The 17886-nt window shown below is 42.7% G+C and overlaps 1 long non-coding RNA gene and 1 pseudogene across 2 annotated transcripts in view; both read left to right on the top strand.

Moving 5' to 3' along the window:
• The window catches only part of LOC147342919 (uncharacterized), a 103106-nt gene that overhangs the window by 15064 nt on the left and 70156 nt on the right, over positions 1-17886 (top strand). The window lies entirely within an intron of this gene.
• On the top strand, positions 1314-5401 carry LOC147342922 (stathmin pseudogene; annotated as a pseudogene). The gene has a single exon (XR_015156838.1). The product of XR_015156838.1 is annotated as a stathmin pseudogene (transcript).

The following is a 17886-nucleotide window of genomic DNA, read 5'->3' as shown; positions in this document are numbered from 1 at the left end:
CTTCATTTCTCCTAAAAATCTGAATGATACCCATGTTGAGTAGGGTATTCTTGTAGGTTGTACGTTTTTCCCTTTTATCACTTTAAATATATAATGACACTGTCTTCTGGCCTGCAAAGTTTCTGCTAAAACATCAGCCCATACTTTTGTGGGGATTCCCTTCTATATACCTAGTTGCTTTTATGTTGCTCCTGTTAAGATTCACTCTTTTTAAAATTTTATTTATTTATCTTTTTTTGGCTGCACTGGATCTTCATTGCTATGCATGGCCTTTCTGTAGTTGTAGAGGGTGCGGGCTACTCTTCATTGCAGTGCGCAGGCTTCTCATTGCACTGGTTTCTCTTGTACAGCACAGGCTCTAGGCACATGGGCTTCAGCAGTTGCGGCTCCCAGGCTCAGTAGTTGTGGCACATGGGCTTAGTAGCTCTGTTGCATGGCGGATCTTCCAAGACCAGGGATCAAACCTGCGTCCCCTGCATTAGCAGTCAGATTCTTAACTGGACCGCTAGGGAAGTCCCAGGATTTCTGTTTATCTTCAATTTCTGTCATTTTAATTACAATGTATCTCGGTGTGGAACTCTTTGGGTTCATCTTGTTTGAGGCGTTGTGCTTCCTGGACCTGGATGTTTGGATCCTGTCCCAGGTTAGGAAAGTTTTTATCTTCAGATAAGTTCTCTGCCTCTTTTTTTCTCTGTTCTCCTTCATTATAGGGACCCCTAGAATGTGAATGTTAGTATGACTGATGTTGTTTCAGAGGTTTCTTAAACTATCCTCATTTAGAAAGAAATTTTTTTTGTCTTTTCAGGTTGGATGATTTCTGTTATTCTGTCTTGTAATTTGCTGATCTCTTCCTTCCATCTAATCTATTGTTGGTGTCTTCTAGTTTATTTTTTATGAGTTATTGTATCTTTCAGTTCTGTTTATTCTTCATATTTCTATTTTTTAAATTTATTTATTTTAATTGGAGGCTAATACTTTACAATATTGTATTGGTTTTGCCATACATTGACATGAATCTGCCACGGGTGTACACATGTTCCCCATCCTGAAACCCCCTCTCACCTCCCTCCCTGTACCATCCCTCTGGGTCATCCCAGTGCACCAGCCCCGAGCATCCTGTATTGTGCATCAAACCTGGACTGGTGATTCGTTTCATGTGTGATAATTTACATGTTTCAATGCCATTCTCCCAAATCATCCCACCCTCACCCTCTCCCACAGAGTCCAAAAGACTGTTCTATACATCTGTGTCTCTTTTGCTGTCTCGCATACAGGGTTATTGTTATCATCTTTCTAAATTACATATATATGCGTTAGTATACTATATTGGTGTTTTTCTTTCTGGCTTACTTCACTCTGTATAATAGGCTCCAGTTTCATCCACCTCATTAGAACTGATTCAAATGTATTCTTTTTAATGGCTGAGTAATACTCCATTGTGTATATGTACCACAGCTTTCTTATCCATTCATCTGCTGATGGACATCTAGGTTGCTTCCATGTCCTGGCTATTATAAACAGTGCTGCGATGAACATTGGGGTACACGTGTCTCTTTCCCTTCTGGTTTCCTCAGTGTGTATGCCCAGCAGTGGGATTGCTGGATCATAAGGCAGTTCTATTTCCAGTTTTTTAAGGAATCTCCACACTGTTCTCCATAGTGGCTGTACTAGTTTGCATTCCCACCAACAGTGTAAGAGAGTTCCCTTTTCTCCACACCCTCTCCAGCATTTATTGCTTGTAGACTTATGGATTGCAGCCATTCTGACTGGCGTGAAATGGTACCTCATAGTGGTTTTGATTTGCATTTCTCTGGTAATGAGTGATGTTGAGCATCTTTTCATGTGTTTGTTAGCCATCTGTATGTCTTCTTTGGAGAAATGTCTGTTTAGTTCTTTGGCCCATTTTTTGACTGGAATTGAGCTGCAGGAGTTGCTTGTATATTTTTGAGATTACTTCTTTGTCAGTTGCTTCATTTGCTATTATTTTCTCCCATTCTGAAGTCTGTCTTTTCACCTTGCTTATAGTTTCCTTTGTTGTGCAGAAGCTTTTAATTTTAATTAGGTCCCATTTATTTATTTTTGCTTTTATTTCCAATATTCTGGGAGGTGGGTCATGGAGGATCCTGCTGTGATTTATGTCGGAGAGTGTTTTGCCTATGTTCTCCTCTAAGAGTTTTATAGTTTCTGGTCTTACATTTAGATCTGTAATCCATTTTGAGTTTATTTTTGTGTATGGTGTTAGAAAGTGTTCTAGTTTCACTCTTTTACAAGTGGTTGACCAGTTTCCCCAGCACCACTTGTTAAAGAGATTGTCTTTTCTCCGTTGTGTATTCTTGCCTCCTTTGTCAAAGATAAGGTGTCCATATGTGCGTGGATTTATCTCTGGGCTTTCTATTTTATTCCACTGATCTATTTCTGTCTTTGTGCCAGTACCATACTGTCTTGATGACTGTGGCTTTGTAGTAGAGCCTGAAGTCAGGCAGGTTGATTCCTCTAGTTCCATTCTTCTTTCTCAAGATTGCTTTGGCTATTCGAGGTTTTTTAAGCTCTTTGTTAAACTTCTCACTGTGTTCATTCTTCACCTGGGTTTATTGAATATCTTTATGATTATCATCTTGAACTCTTTATTGGATAGATTCCTTATTTCTACTTAGTTCTTCTGGGGTTTCGCCTTGTTCCTTCATGTAGAGAATATTCCTCTGTCTCCTCATTTTGCTTAATTCTGTTTATTTCTATGTATTATATAGGTCAGTAACTTTTCCTGATCTTAGAGAAGTGACCTTATATAGGAGATGTCCTGTGGGGCCCAGCAGCACACTCCCCTCTTGTTTCCAGAGCTATACCCTCTAGGGTGCCCCCTATATGGACTGCTGCATGGGTCCTTCTATTGTGTTGGGGCCAGCTAATATGGGAGGGCTGTTAGGCATGCTGGCCCCAGGCTTAGTTGACAGCCAGGCCCTGGCTCATGCAGTGACTGCCAGCTCACTGGTGGATGAGTCCTAGTTCAGTTGCTTGTGTAGCTTGGAGGGTCCTGGGGTTTGTCATGACCTGCTGGTGGGCAGGTCCCACCGTAGTGGCTTTGCAGTATGTATAGTCATGGCACTGGTTTCAGCCTCTTGGCGGGTAGGCCCATGTCCCAACTTGGCTAGCTGGGCAGTCCAAGGAGTCACAGTGCTGGTGCCAGCTTACTGGTGGATGTGTAAACCTCTGGCACTAATAGGCTAGAAGGAGAACTCCAGAATGGTGCTTGCCAGCATAAACATCCTCATAGTAGAATGAGCTCCCCACAGAAGAGTGCTGTCAGCATCTGTGTTCCCAAAGGGAGTTCCAGTTTTCTCCTGCTTTTCAAGGGTGCTAAGATCAGCAAGTGGGTCTGACTCAGGCTTCTTTCTACTGCGACTCAGAGTGTGTGAGATTTTATGCATGCCCTTTAAGAACAGCCTATGCTTTGTACAGCTTTCTGGCTTTCCCATACACAAGCCCCATTGGCCTTCAAAGCCAGACGTTCCTGGGGCTTGTCTTGGTGCAGGAACCCCAGGATAGGGAGCATGACATGAGGCTCAGTCTCCTTGATCACTGGGGAGAATTTCTGCAGTTGTGATTATCTTCTCATTTGTTGTCACCTACCCAGGTGATGTGTATCTTGACTGTACTGTGTCACCTCATAATTCCTTCTTTATATCTTTAGTTATGGAAAATCTTTTCTGCTAGGCCTCAGGTTGTTCTTATAGACAGTTGCTCTGTAGATGCGCTTTTCCTGTGCCTGTGGGAAGAGGTGTGCTCAGGGTCTTCCTACTCTGCCATCTTGGCCACATCTCCCTGGTATATGATCTTTTTAATGTATTGGGATTTTTAAATATAATTTTATTTATTTGGCTATACTGAGTCTCTGTTGCTGTGCGGACTTCTCTCTAGTTGCAGGGAGCGATGACCACTGTCTAGCTGCAGTATGCAGGCTTGTCATGGCAATGGCCTCTTTTGTTGCAGAGCACAGGCTCTAGAGCGTTCAGGCTTCAGCAGTTCCAGCTACACAGGCTCTGTAGTTGTGGTATCCAGCCTTAGCTACCCTGTGGCATGAGGGATCCTTCTGGACCAGGAATCAAACTCATGTGTCCTGCACTGGCAGGCAGATTCCTTGTCACTGAGCCAGCAGGGAAGCCCGAATGTATGTTGAATTCTGTTTGTTGATATTTTGTTGAGGATTCCTGCTTCTGTATTCATCAGGGATATTGACCAGTACTGTTACTTTCTGGTACTGTCCTTGTCTGTTTTTGGTATCATGGTAATGCTGGCCTCATAAAATGAGTTTGAAAGTGTTTCCTCCTCTTTGATTTTTTGGAAGAGTTTGAGAAGCATTTGGTAGAATCCACCAATGAATTGTCTAGTCCTGGACTTTGTTGTTGGGAGGCTTCCGATTAATTATTTCAAACTCATAACTTTTTCTCCCCCTTCATATTTTATACTTCTTTCAGACTCAGTTTTGGTAGAGTGTATGTTTAAGAATTTACCAGTTTCTTCTAGGTTGTCCAATTTGTTGGTTACTGATTGTTCATAGTAGTCTCTTGTGACCCTTCGCATTTCTATAGTATCAGTTTTAACATCTCTTTCATTTCTTTCTGTTTTAATAATTTATTGCTTTAGAGAGTGTGGCCAGGCGGCTTGGACGGAGCAGGGTTTTCCTTGCCAGTGAATCGTGTAGAGTACAGTGCCAGTCTCTTGTCTTCTCTTCACCATGGCGGCTTCTGATATCCAGGTGAAGGAACTGGAGAAGCGTGCCTCAGGCCAGGCTTTTGAGCTGATTCTCAGCCCTCGATCAAAAGAATCTGTCCCAGAATTTCCCCTTTCCCCTCCTAAGAAGAAGGATCTTTCCCTGGAGGAAATTCAGAAGAAATTAGAAGCTGCAGAAGAAAGACGCAAGTCCCATGAAGCTGAGGTCTTGAAGCAGCTTGCTGAGAAACGGGAGCACGAGAAAGAAGTGCTTCAGAAGGCGATAGAGGAGAACAACAACTTCAGTAAGATGGCGGAAGAGAAGCTGACCCACAAGATGGAGGCCAACAAAGAGAACCGAGAGGCGCAGATGGCCGCCAAGCTGGAGCGCTTGCGGGAGAAGGACAAGCACATTGAAGAAGTGCGGAAGAACAAAGAATCCAAAGATCCTGCTGATGAGACTGAAGCCGACTAATTTGCTCTGAGAACTGACTTTCTCCCCCTCCCCTTCCTAAATATCCAAAGACTGTACTGGCCAGTGTCATTTTACTTTTGCCCTCCTGACAAATATTCTAGAAGCTGATGTAGGACTGTATAGGTAGATCCAGACGGTATGATGTTGTTTTAGGGGTTGAAGGGGAGAAACGAAAAGTGTTTTACTCTTTTTCTAAAGTGTTGAAGTCTTTCTAATGTAGCTATTTTTCTTGTTGCATCTTTTCTACTCCAGTACACCTGGTGTGCTGGGTTAATGGCTAGTACTGTATTGGCTCCGTGGAAACATGTCTGTGAAAAGAGTATGTAGTGGCTTCTTTCAAATTGTTAGATGCTGAATATGTTCACTTTTAAATCCCAATTCTGTCCCGATCTTACAGACGCTACTGTACTTGAATGGTTAATAAAACTGCACAGTGCGGTTGGTGGCAAAAAAAATAAAATAAAAAATAATTTATTGCTTTAATAATTTATTTTTTAAAATAATTTAATTTTTTATTGATTTCTTTTGGCTGTGCTGGGTCTTCATTGCTATGTGGGCTTTTCTCTGGTTGCAGCAGGTGGGGACGGCCCTCTAGTTGCGGTGCTCGGGTGTCTCATTGTGGTGGTTTCTCTTATTGCAGAGCAGGGGCTGTAGGGTGTGTGGGCTCAGAAGCTGTGGTTCCCAGGCTCTAGAGCACGGGCTCAATGGTGGTGGTACATGGACTTAGTTGCTCCAAAGCATGTGGGATCATCTCAGACCAGGGATCGAACTTGTGTCTCCTGCGTTAGCAGGGGAATTCCTTACCACTGAGCCACCAGGGAAATCCCTCCCTTTTCATTTCTGATTTTATTTGAATTTTCTCTTTTTTCCTAGGTGAATTCAGCAAAATATTTGCCAATTTTGTAATCTTAAAAAATGCCCTTAATTTTAGTGATCTTTTCTGTGGTCTTTCTAGTCTCTATTTAATTCATTTTCATTTTGATCTTTATTTCCTTCCTTCTAGTGTACTAACTGTCGACTGTTTGTTCTTTTTCTAGTTTCTTAAAAGAAACTAAAGTTAGGTTGTTTATTTGAGATCTTTCTTATTTCTTAGTGTAATCATTTACCACTATGAACTTCCCTCATATTAATAGAACTACTTTTACAGCATTACATAATTTTTGTATGTTATATTTTCATTTGTCTCAATGTATTTTTTAATTTCTCTTTTGACTTATTCCTTGACTCATTGGTTGTTCAGTAGCATGTTTAATCCTCACATGTTTATTAATTTTTCAGTTTTGTTCTTATAATTGATTCCTAGTTATACCATTCATGTCAGCAAAGATGCTTAATCTGTGACTTCCCTGGTGGTCCAGTGGTTAAAACTCCTCTCTGCCAATGAAGGGGCACAGATTCAATCCCTGGTTAAGAATTAAGATCCCACATGCTGCATGGTGTAGCCAATAAATAAATTAATTAATTAAAAAATGCTTGATCTGATTTCAGTATTGTTAAAATTATTAAGACTTATATTTTGGCCATGTGCACTTTGAGGAAAAATATGCATTGTTACTTTTGGATGGAATATTCTGTATGTATCTATTAAGTTCCTTTAATATGTCATTTAAAGGTACAGATCTGTTCATATGAAACAGTTTGGTGATCTGTGAGCTTCATTAACTTGGATATCCAAATCTCTCTTTAGATTTGGGAATTTCTCAACTATTATTTCTTTAAATAAGCTTTCTTCCTGCTTCTCTTGTCTTTTTCTAGGATTCCAATAATTAACAAACTTTCTTTTGATGTTGTCCTATAGACAAGTTAGCTTTTTCTTTTCTTTTTATTCTTTTCTCTTCTCTTATTGGATAATTTCAAAGGTCCTGTCTTCTAATTCATACATACTTTTCTTTTGCTTGATTCATCCTGCTGTTAGTGCTCTCTACTGTATTTTTCTTTTACTTACTGAATTGTTCAGCTCCAGATTTTGTTTGCTTCTATTTTATGATTTCTACCTCTTTGTTAAGCTTCTCATTTTTTTCATGTACTGTCTCTTGATTTCTTTGAATTGTTTTCTTGTGTATAATTGGGCTTCCTTAAAACAATTCTTTTGAATTCTTTTATTTGATGAACTGGGAATCTCCCTCTCCTTGAGTTCAGTTACTAGAAAATTATTGTGATCCTTTAGTGTTGTTATGTTTCCTTGATTTTTTTTATGTCCCTTAAAGTCTTGCATTGTTGTCTTTACATTTAAAGTAGTAGTTACCTCCTCTCGTCTTTTATAACTGACTTGAAGTCCATGGACTGTACAGTCCAGGGGTCACAAAGAGTCCGACTCGACTAAGCGACTTTCACTTTCACTTTTAGGAGAGAAATACCTTCCGTCATCCTGCTAGGAATTCGCAGGGTTTATCAGATTCTTTGACTACATCTGCTCCAAGCTTCCTGCTCCCTCTTTTGGCTGAATTCTTAAGCTCATAGGCCTTCTCTCAATGCTGCAATATACTCACAGGTGCTGACAGCCACCTCTTTGCTTAACCTAGGACAGACTTAAAACTGAATAAAAAAACTTAAAGTTTCTGGTCTCTCCCTGGTCTGCAGAGTCAGTCTGGTTTTCTGTGAGTCCCCACTAGCCAGACAGGGTGTGGTAGTATATAAGTAAAGCAAGCAGAGTGCTCGGGAGTTGGGATCAGTGGGCGAGGTATTGCCAGTACTCATGGGTGGGCTTCTTGATGCAGTCTCTGATGTGGTTCGGATTTGTGTTTCTCTAATGCTATCCAGGAGTTCTATCTGCCACTCCCCCAGCCTCTACAGTGATGTAGCTTATGACTCAGTACTTTGGATAAGATAAGTAAATGGGTCTCATTGGCTGTGTCCGGTACAGTTGGGGAAGCTACTTTGCCCAGGTTTTAATTGCAGTGGTGGTTGCTGAGTTTTAGGAGTTCTTTGTGTATTCTGGATATTAATCTCTTATAGGATTTGCAAATACTTTATCCCACTCTGTAGATTGCCTTTTCTCTCTCTTGTTAGTTTGGAATTTTACACAAAAGCTTAAATTTTGGTAGTGTCCAAATGATATATTTGTTTCTTTTGTTGCCTATGCTTTTTGTTTCATATACAAGAAAGCATTGCCATATCCTTTCCCTCAGTACTTTTATAATTTACATTTAGGTTTTGGATCCATTTTGCATTAATTTTTTAAATGTGGTATATGATAAAGGACCAATTTCATTCTTTTGCATGTAGACATCCAGTTTTTCCAGGACTATTTGTTGAAAAGAGTCCTTTCTACCACTCAATGGCTCTAGAACCTTTGTCAAAATCATTTAACTATATATAAAGGGGTTTATTGTGGGTGTTTTATTCTAGTCACTGTTATTTATATTTCTTTCCATAAGCCAAGACACAATATTTTGATTGCTTCAGCTTTGTAGTAAACTTTGAAATCAGGAAGTATAAGTCTCTAGCTTTGCCCTTTAAAAATTATTTAAGCTATTTGGAGGCCATTAACATTCCACATGAATTTTAGGATGGGTTTTTTTATTTCTGCAAAAAATGTCATTGGGGTTTTAGTGGAAATTGCATTGAATCTATGTATCGGTTTATGTAATACTATCATCTCAACAATATAAGTCTTTCAGGCCATGATTAAAGAGTGTCTTTCCATTCATTTGTCTTTACTGTCTTTCTTTTTAATTGAGGGGAGTTTAATCAACAACTGTTGATGGAGGTACCTACAAAGTGAGAGAAATTGGAGATGGTGAAAGCAGAACTGAGAAGGCTCACCTTCAGCTTACATACAAAACACTATTTTCCAAAAATACTCATGCCAATCAGAGATATTTTCTAGATGATTCCATGGCTACAAGTAAACATAAGCCAAATGTTTGGGCAAAGGATGGAAAAAGATCTGGAAGGTCAGGGGCTTCTTCTCAGGTCTTTCCTTCCTCTATCAGATGATTTTAGCTTTGCAAATTCTCTCAGATATGCCCCATCTCTCTAACTCTTATATCATAATCACACTCTTTTCCTACATTTTCATTGTATTTCTGTCTCAAGGATAGCCTCACATCAATAATGATGAAAACAATGACCACGATGCTATTTATTAAGTTCTAACTATGTGCCAAACACTGTGCTAAATGCTACAAAAATATTATCATCTCTGTTTCTTAAAAAATGTGAAGTAGGCAGTGTTAATCCCATTTTATATACTGGCACATCTCACTTTATTGTGCTTTACTGTGTTGTGTTTTGCAGATACTGCATTTTTTTTAAAAAAATTGAAAGTTTGTGGCAATCTTGCACTGTCAGATGATGGTTAGCATTTTTTTAGTGATATTTTTTAAAAGATTTTTTATTAATTTACTTATTTTTGGCTGTGCTGGGTCTTCGTTGCTGTGCATTGGCCTTTTCTAGTTGAGTTTCTTTATTTTACCAATGTTTTATGATTTTTAGTTGACAGTCTTTTACCTCCTTGGGTAAATTTATTCCTAAGAATTTTATTCTCTTTGATGCTTTTGTTACTGACTAGGGTTCTTGGTGAACTTCCCTGGTGACTCAGACATTAAGAATCCCCTTGCCAATGCAGGAGACAGGGTTTGATCCCTGTGTCGGGAAGATCCCCTGGAGAAGGAAATGGCAACCCACTCCAGTATTCTTGCCTGGGAAATTCCATGGACAGAGGAGGTTGGAGGGCTACAGTAGTCCATGGGGTCACAAAAGAGTTGGACACAACTTAGCAACGAAACAACAATTACAGGGTTATTGACATTCCCCAATCAATAGAATTGGCTAGAGACCAGACAGGAAATTCAGGCAAGGTTTTATTGGGGCCCCTGCTGCAGCAGAAGGGAGAACCAGAACAAACAACACTTTCCCTTGCTTGTTTGCTCCCCAAGCAGAGGCAAACTTCTTCTTTACTTGCGGGGAGGGTAGTGGTGTGTCTGGGGGTCCAGCTGGAGGGGTGGCTTGGGTGTTTTGCCTACCCCTTAGGTGGTGGTGTGTGCAGGGGGCATGTGCAGTACCCTGCTTTCGCTCCCAACACCCTGTTTTTGCTCCAGGCTCCTCAAAAGTGGCAACTGGGTTGTTTGGTCTCTTTGTATACTTTTGGGTCCAGAATTTGCCCCAAGTACATGTGCATGCAGTTATTTTTATCCCCATATAGTCTGTCTGTATTTTGTTCCTGGAGTAAAGGAGTGTCCAGGTGCAAGCATTATGCATTTCAGTAAAGGGTCCAGATTCCAGCCTGTCTGAGAATCTGGGACCCTGGGACCCTGGAGCTGAGAAACTCTACACCCTTATTCTTGAGGGGTGGGGACTGAAAGTCTCTTCTGAAACCTCTTCCTGCTGGACAGGGGCCACAGACCCTAGCCTACTATAGAGCTGGGTACAAGTCCCTCACTGACTGTTCCAAGGACAGTAGGGACCTGGGCCACTCTCTACTGAAAGGGGCTGAATTCTTTGAGCCATCATGAGCCTTACTTCAAGTTGCTGGAGCCTATAAAGACACAAACTTAACCAAAAACTTAAACAAGGGCTAAAAAGGAGAACAACAATAGCCATTAAAGGCCTAGAAAGGGAAGGAATCAGGTTAACTTTGGGTTTCTTAGCTGTCAACCAGACAAGGGAGGTGATATTGCCCCTACCAAAATTACGAAGCCACTTTGCCGAGGGCGTATATTTCCTTAATGTTAACTTTTACATGTCTAGTTGCATTGATCCAAGTGCAGCACGAAGTATTACAATAGTTATTGCACAAACTCTGTTCTCCCAGAAGGGCCAGACAATTGTCAAGAACCACACCAGCCAAGGAAAGAGAGAGATCCCAAGTCCTGTTAAGGCTTCAGATAGGAGCCCACCCACTCCATCATTTTACTTATCTGTTATTGGTATCTGTCTGTTTTTTAAATGAGTTACTTTTTGACGGTGCTGGGTCGCATTGAGACACACAGGCTCTTTGTCGCTGCAGGTAGGCTTTCTTCAGTTATGGTGCAAGGGCTTCTCATTGCAGCGGCTTCTCTTAATCGTGGCGCATGTCCCCTAGGGTGCATGGACTTGTTTGTTATGGTGCGTGGGCTTAGTTGCCTCGTGGCATGTGGAATGTGAGATCTTAATTCCCAGACCAGGGATCGAACCTACGTCCCCTGCATTAGCGGGCTGATTCTTAACCACTGCACCATCAGGGAAGTCCTAGATGGTACCTGTCTTTGAGTAGGTATCTCAGATCTTCCGCTGGCTCACAGGTGCATTGTTCTTCTGTTGTGACCTGCGGGGTTTCTGGTAGTAAAGCTTTAGTCTGGACAAATGTACCCAACTAGATATCCCTTGCAATTTGACAGCAGTGGGGATGGCTAAAATTACTTTATAGTGACTCTTTCATTTCAGCAATAATTGTCTTTGGGGGAACCCTCTTTCCAGGTTTTAAGAAGAACTTGGTCCCCAGGGTTTATTTATTTGTTTTGTTTTTTCCTTTTTTGGCTGTGCTGAGTCTTGGTTGCTTCGCAAGGGCTTTCTCTAGTTGTGGCCAGCAGGGCCTCGGTAGTTGAGGCTATGGGCTATAGAGCATGGGCTCAGTAGTGTGGCACATAGGCTTCATTGCTCTGTGGCATGTGGGACCTCCCCAGAGCAGGGATCAAGCCCATGTCCCCTGCACTAGCAGGCAGATTTTTTTTGGCTGTGCTGGGTCTTCATTACTGTGCATGGGCTTCCTCTGATTGTGGTGAGTGGGTGCTATTCTCTAGTTGCAGTGTGCAGGCTTCTCATTGCGATGTGTTCTCTTGCTGCAGAGCATGGGCTCTGGGGAATGTGGACTTCAGCAGTTGTGGCACATGGGCTGAGTTGCCCCACGGCATGTGGACTCTTTCAGACCAGGTACTGAACCTGTGTCCCATGTATTAGCAGGTGGATTCTTAACCACTGCATCACCAGAGAAGTCCCTCCAGGGTTTATTTGCAAAGAAAAGGCTCCTTTCTCTGTAGTTTTAGTGGGAGCGGGGAGTGCCTTGTGGGAAATGTCCTAAATTACTTTCTGAATTTGTCCTAGATTAATAATATATCTCAGGGCCTCAACAAATGTCAGTCAGTAAGAAAAGGCCTCCCACAGGTCGTTTCAATGTGCTAAGTCTCAGATCACTCCCAGGGGCTACAAGGACCCTGAGGACTGCAATAGGAAGCAAGTTGGTCCAGAGTGCCTGAGTTTCTTGGCAGAGCTTTTTTGCTAAGGTTTTCTTTAAAGTATGATTAATTTCTCTACCTTCCCTGAAGGCTGGAGGTGTCAAGCGGTATGTAGCTTGTAGTCTATTCCTAGGGCCATTGTGAGCCCCTGTGTGATTCTGGCTATAGGAGAGGGCCCTTCATCACCCTGGAGGGATGTTGGAAGTCCAAACCAAGGAATTATTTCTTTAAAAAAGACATCCATAGCCTTTTCAGATTAGGTGGGAAAGACTTCACCCCATCCTGGAAAGTATCAAAAAACTGTAGAAGATATTTACATTCTGATCATGCAGACATTTGGGTGAAATCTAACTGCCAGTCTTCCCCTAGGTATGTCTCTCAGCGTTGAATCGACCTGAAGAACAAAGTGGGTATTGGATGGATCTGTGGGTTGTTGCAGGCATATAAATCAGACAAGCATTATTTGTTTTACTGTTCTTTTTACTGCCTCCCTGAAAAAGCCTTTGGCATCAAGTGCCATAGTGCATCCCTCCCATAGTGGGTGGCATCGTGTAAGCTCTTAGTGAGTTTCCATTGTTGGGCTTCAGGGATTAGAAACTTCGCCTCCTTCTTATACCAGTCTGTGCTTCAGTTCTCATATCCCAATTTCTCAGCATTTATTCCCCTGGGGAATACTGGGGCAGGGGTTGGGGGGAGGCTAGGGAGTTCAGGGAGGCCAATCACTAGAGCCAATTTGTTCAGGTTCCAGTTGCCTGTTTTGCAGTTTGATCAGCTTTACTGTTTCCTTGGCTCACAGAAGGTCCATCCCTCTGGTGGTCCCTACAGTGGATTACTGCCACCGGATAGGGAGCTGCACTGCTTCTAAAAGAGCCAGAACCAAATCTTTATGTCTCGTGGGGGTATTAATAGCAGTTATCAGTCCTCTTTCTTTCCAAATGGCAACAGGAGCATGTAGCACCTGGAACCCATTTTTAGAATCAGTAAAATATTTAGTTTCTTGTTGTTCAGTCAGCAAGTTGTGTCTGACTCTCTACGACCCCATGAACTGCAGCACACCAGTCTTCCCTGTCAGTTTGCTCAAACTCATGTCCGTTGAGTCAGTGATGCCATCTAACCATCTCATTCTCCTTTGCCCCCTTCTCCTCTTGCCCTCAATCTTTCCAGCATAAGGGTCTTTTCCAGTGAACCAGCTCTTTGGATCATGTGGCCAAAGTATTGAAACTTCAGCTTCAGCATCAGTCCTTCCAATGAATATTCAGGACTGATTTCCTTTACGATTGACTGGTTTGATCTCCTTGCAGTCCAAGGGACTCTCAAGAGTCTTCTCCAGCACCACAATTCAAAAACATCAATTCTTCGGCACTCAGCCTTTTTTATGGTCTGGCTCTCACATGCATACATGAGTACTGGAAAAACTATAGCTTTGACTATAGGAAACTGTGTCAGTAAAGTGATGTCTCTGCTTTTTAATACACTGTCTAGCTTTGTCATAGCTGTTCTTCCAAGAAGCAAGTGTCTTTTAGTTTCATGGCTGCAGTCACTGTTCTCAGTGATTTTGGAGCCCAAGAAAATAAAATCTGTCAGTTTCTACTTTTTCCCCATCTATTTACCCTGAAGTGATGGAACCAGATGCTATGGTCTTAGTTTTTTGAATGTTGAATTTTAAGCAAGATTTTTCACTCTCCTCTTTCACCTTCCTCAAGAGGTTCTTTAGTTCCTCTTCACTTTCTGCCGTTAAAGTAATATTATCTGTATATCTGAAGTTGTTGATATTTCTCCTGGCAATCTTGATTCCAGCTTGAGATTCATCCAGCCTGGCATTTCTCATGATGTACTCTGCATAGAAGTTAAATAAACAGAGCTAATAATATACAGCCTTGACATACTCCCTTCCCAATTTTGAACTAGTCCACTGTTCTATGTCCAGTACTAACTGTTGCTTCTTGACCTGTATACAGGTTTCTCAGGAGACAGGTAAGGTGGTCTGGTAGTCCCATCTCTTTAAGAATTTTCCATAGTTTGCTGTGATCTACACAGTCAAAGGCTTTATCATAGTCAATGAAGCAGACGTAGATGTGTTTTGGAATTCCCTTGCTTTCTCTATGATCCAACGGATATTAGCAATCTGATCTCTGGTTCCTCTGTCTTTTCTAAATCCAGTTTGTATATCTGGAAGTTCTCAATTCATGTCCTGCTGAAGCCCAGCTTCAAGGATTTTGACCTTAATCTTGTTAGCATGTGAAATGAGTGCACTTTCTTATCCTTCGCTAATTGCAAAGCTCTCAGTGATACAAGTAGTTCATCCTTTTGGGTGGCATGGCCTTGGCTTCTGTGACTTCATCTTGCCTAACTATGACATACCCCACCTTTCAGGTTCCCATTTCTACAAAACTGCTCCCACCAGTAAATCTTTTGACCTCAGGGCTGTCAAAAGGCTCATCTAGAAGATCAGACCCACTAGAGTAAATTTGTTCTGTGGTCTCAGTCGTGTCTGACTCTTTGCAACCCCATGGACTGTAGCCTGCCAGGCTCCTCTGTCTATGGAATTTTCCAAGCAGGAATACTGGAGTGGGTTGCCATTTCCTCCTCCACAGCATCTTACACTGATGCAATAAGTCTCCACCCTCAACCACTGAAAACAGTTGCCAGGTTCAGGGTTTTGCGCTCTTTAAAGTGATGTCTGTGGTGTCCACTAGAAGGAACCAATATCTTGTGAACCTCCTCCAGTCAACCAATGATGTCCTCTGACTTCCAGCACAGATTGTACCTGACGAGGGGTTAACCGTCTAAGTTGTCCAGGGTGAGCTTAGAAACCTCATTTATCAACAGGGCTGTGGCTGCTACTGCCCACAGGCAGCTTGGCTGTCCCAGGACCACTGAGTCCAGTTGCTTTGAAAGATAAGGCACTGGCCTCTGATCTGGTCCCAGCTTTGGGGTCAGGACTCCTAGTGCTATCCCTGACCTCCCGTGAACACACAGGGTAAAGGGCTTGTCCTACTTTGGAAGCCCCAGTGCTGGTGCTCTACTCAACTCAGTCTTGAGAGTCTCAAAAGCCCACTGCTGGTCATAGTGTCATTGAAGAGGTTCCCTTTCTCCTCCCTTTAGAGCCTCATACAGGATTTTGCTATACTTTGGAATCCAGATACAACAAAACCCAGTTATCCTGAGAAAGCGTCAAGCTTCTCTCTTTGCATTTGGAGATGGTAATGCACTAATGGCTATTTCAATCTATGGCCAGAGGTCATGCCTCTAAGGTAAAAAAAAAAAATCCCAAATATCAAAACCATTGCTGTGAGATCTGAACCTTGGTTGGAGAGGCTTTATATCCCCTTTTTGCTAGAAAATTTAGGGCCCTAAACAGTATTTTGATCTGAATCTTGTCTCACTACTTATCAATGATTATCAACATATTGTAAGCAGAGCTCCCTTCTCAAGGCTCAGGTCCCTCATTTCCCTTGCTAATGTATTTCCAAAATGATGGGGGCTGTCCCCCCAAACCTGCAGAAGCACTGTCCTTGTATATTGGGTAGCCTCCAGGGTGTCAGGGCCCCTCCATTCAAAAGCAAAAAGGTATTGAGAGTCTGGATGGAGGGGAATAAAGAGAAGTGCATCTCTTTTATTTTGGTTCAAAACAGAGAAATACTGAGCACTCCCTGGCAGTTGACAGTCCATGGGGTCGCAAAGAGCAGGACACAACTAAGCGACCAAGCACAAGCACACCCTGGCAGTTGGGTGAGGAGCGTGTATGCTTTTGGACCGGTGGGTAAACAGGGATGACGGCCTCATTCACTGTTCCTAAGTCTTGCACAAACGAATGCTCCCCACTAGGCTTCTGAATGGGGAGAATGGGGGTGTTGCAAGGGGATCGGCAGAGCCTAATGAGTCTTTTTTTAGGAATTTGCTGAGTAGTGATTGGATTCCCCTCAGGGCCTCAGGCTTTAAAGGATACTGTCTCTTCCATGGGTATTTCTCCCCAGGCCTTAGCCTTGTTTTTATTGGGGGAACATGTTTTTATACTTCCTGGCATTGAGGGGAGCCAAACTGCAAGATCCACTTGTTCACAAATTTCTTAGGGGAGGTCTTGGAGAATATTTTGACACCCAACAGGTAGATCATCTGTTGATACCTGATATATATATTCTGTTCAGATTCTTTACCTTCTTGGATTTCACCCTGTCCTAAGAATATACGGTGGGCTACCCTTGTGGCTCAGATGGTCAAGAGTTCGCCTGCAATGCAGGAGACCTGGGTTCAACCCCTGGGTCAGGAAGATCCCCTGGAGTAGGGTGTGGCAATCCACTCCAGTATTCTTGCCTGGAGAATCCCATGGACAAAGAAGCCTGGTGGGCTACAGTCCATGGGGCTACATAGATGACTGGTGAGCTACAGCCCATGGGGTCACATAGGACATTACTGAGCAACTAACACACACATGAGAATATACTATCTCCTCACTTAGTTAGCAAATCTCTCCCAAGGAGGGGAACAGAGTATGCTAGCATGTACAAAAAGAGTGAGTTAAATAATAAAGGACCCGACTCTGCAGGCAGGGGAGACATAAACCACCTTACCTTTGGCTGTCCATCAACCTCCATCACAATGCAGTCATGATTGGGTTGCCACATGAAGAGTGGCCCAAATGTCCACTGGAGTAATGAAGATGAATCAAGCAGGATCTGGAGTCAGGCAGGCACTCAGGCCCCATCAGTTGGTGTGTGGGAATCTCTCATCCAAGAGATCCACAAGGTACTGGGGCCAGTTGGGGTTGTCCCCAGGTGTCCCACAGGAGACTGCTCAGGACATTCCCCCTTGCAGTGCCCCTCTTTCTGACAAAAGGTGCATTGGTTCAGGCTCAGGCTGATTTCTTGGTCATCTCTTCAGCCTCCTCGGCCTTCCAGGGTCCCCTCTGATGGGTTAATCAGAGCAGCCAAAAGCTGTATTTTCTTCATTAGCCTTTTATCCTTACTGGCCTCCTTTGTTATACCTCTGTTGTTGCAGACCTTGAAGACTGCCTCTACCAAGGCTGACAGTGGGATTTGGGGCCCAGTCTGAAGCTTTTGTAATTGTATCTGGATGTCAGGAGTAGCCTAGGTGATAAAATTCATGGCCAGTATGTTCTTCCCTTCTGTGGACTCTGGGTCTGTATTGGTGTCCTTCTTGAATGCTTCTCTCACCTGGCCCAGGAAGACTGGTTTTCATCTTTTTCCTGTTTAATCCCTCAGACTTTATCAGAATTTATGAGCTTCACCATACACATTTTCATTCCTTCTGATAGACAAGTAATATATTGTCTTATCCTAGCTTGGCCTACGGAGAAGGCAATGGCACCCCACTCCAGTACTCTCGCTTGGAAAATCCCATGGATGGAGGAGCCTGGTAGGCTGCAGTCCACGGGGTTGCTAAGAGTCGGACATGACTGAGCAACTTCACTTTCACCTTTCACTTTTATGCATTGGAGAAGGAAATGGCAACCCACTCCGGTGTTCTTGCCCGGAGAATCCCAGGGATGGCAGAGCCTGGTGGGCTGCCGTCTATGGGGTCACACAGAGT

The sequence above is a fragment of the Bos grunniens genome, chromosome 28, assembly GCF_055505025.1.
Source record: "Bos grunniens cultivar Pamir isolate PY7600 chromosome 28, Bosgru_T2T1.0, whole genome shotgun sequence".
Classification (NCBI taxonomy): domain Eukaryota; kingdom Metazoa; phylum Chordata; class Mammalia; order Artiodactyla; family Bovidae; genus Bos; species Bos grunniens.
Note: the sequence above shows the minus strand (reverse complement) of the source record. Positions and strands in the feature narration are given on the sequence as shown.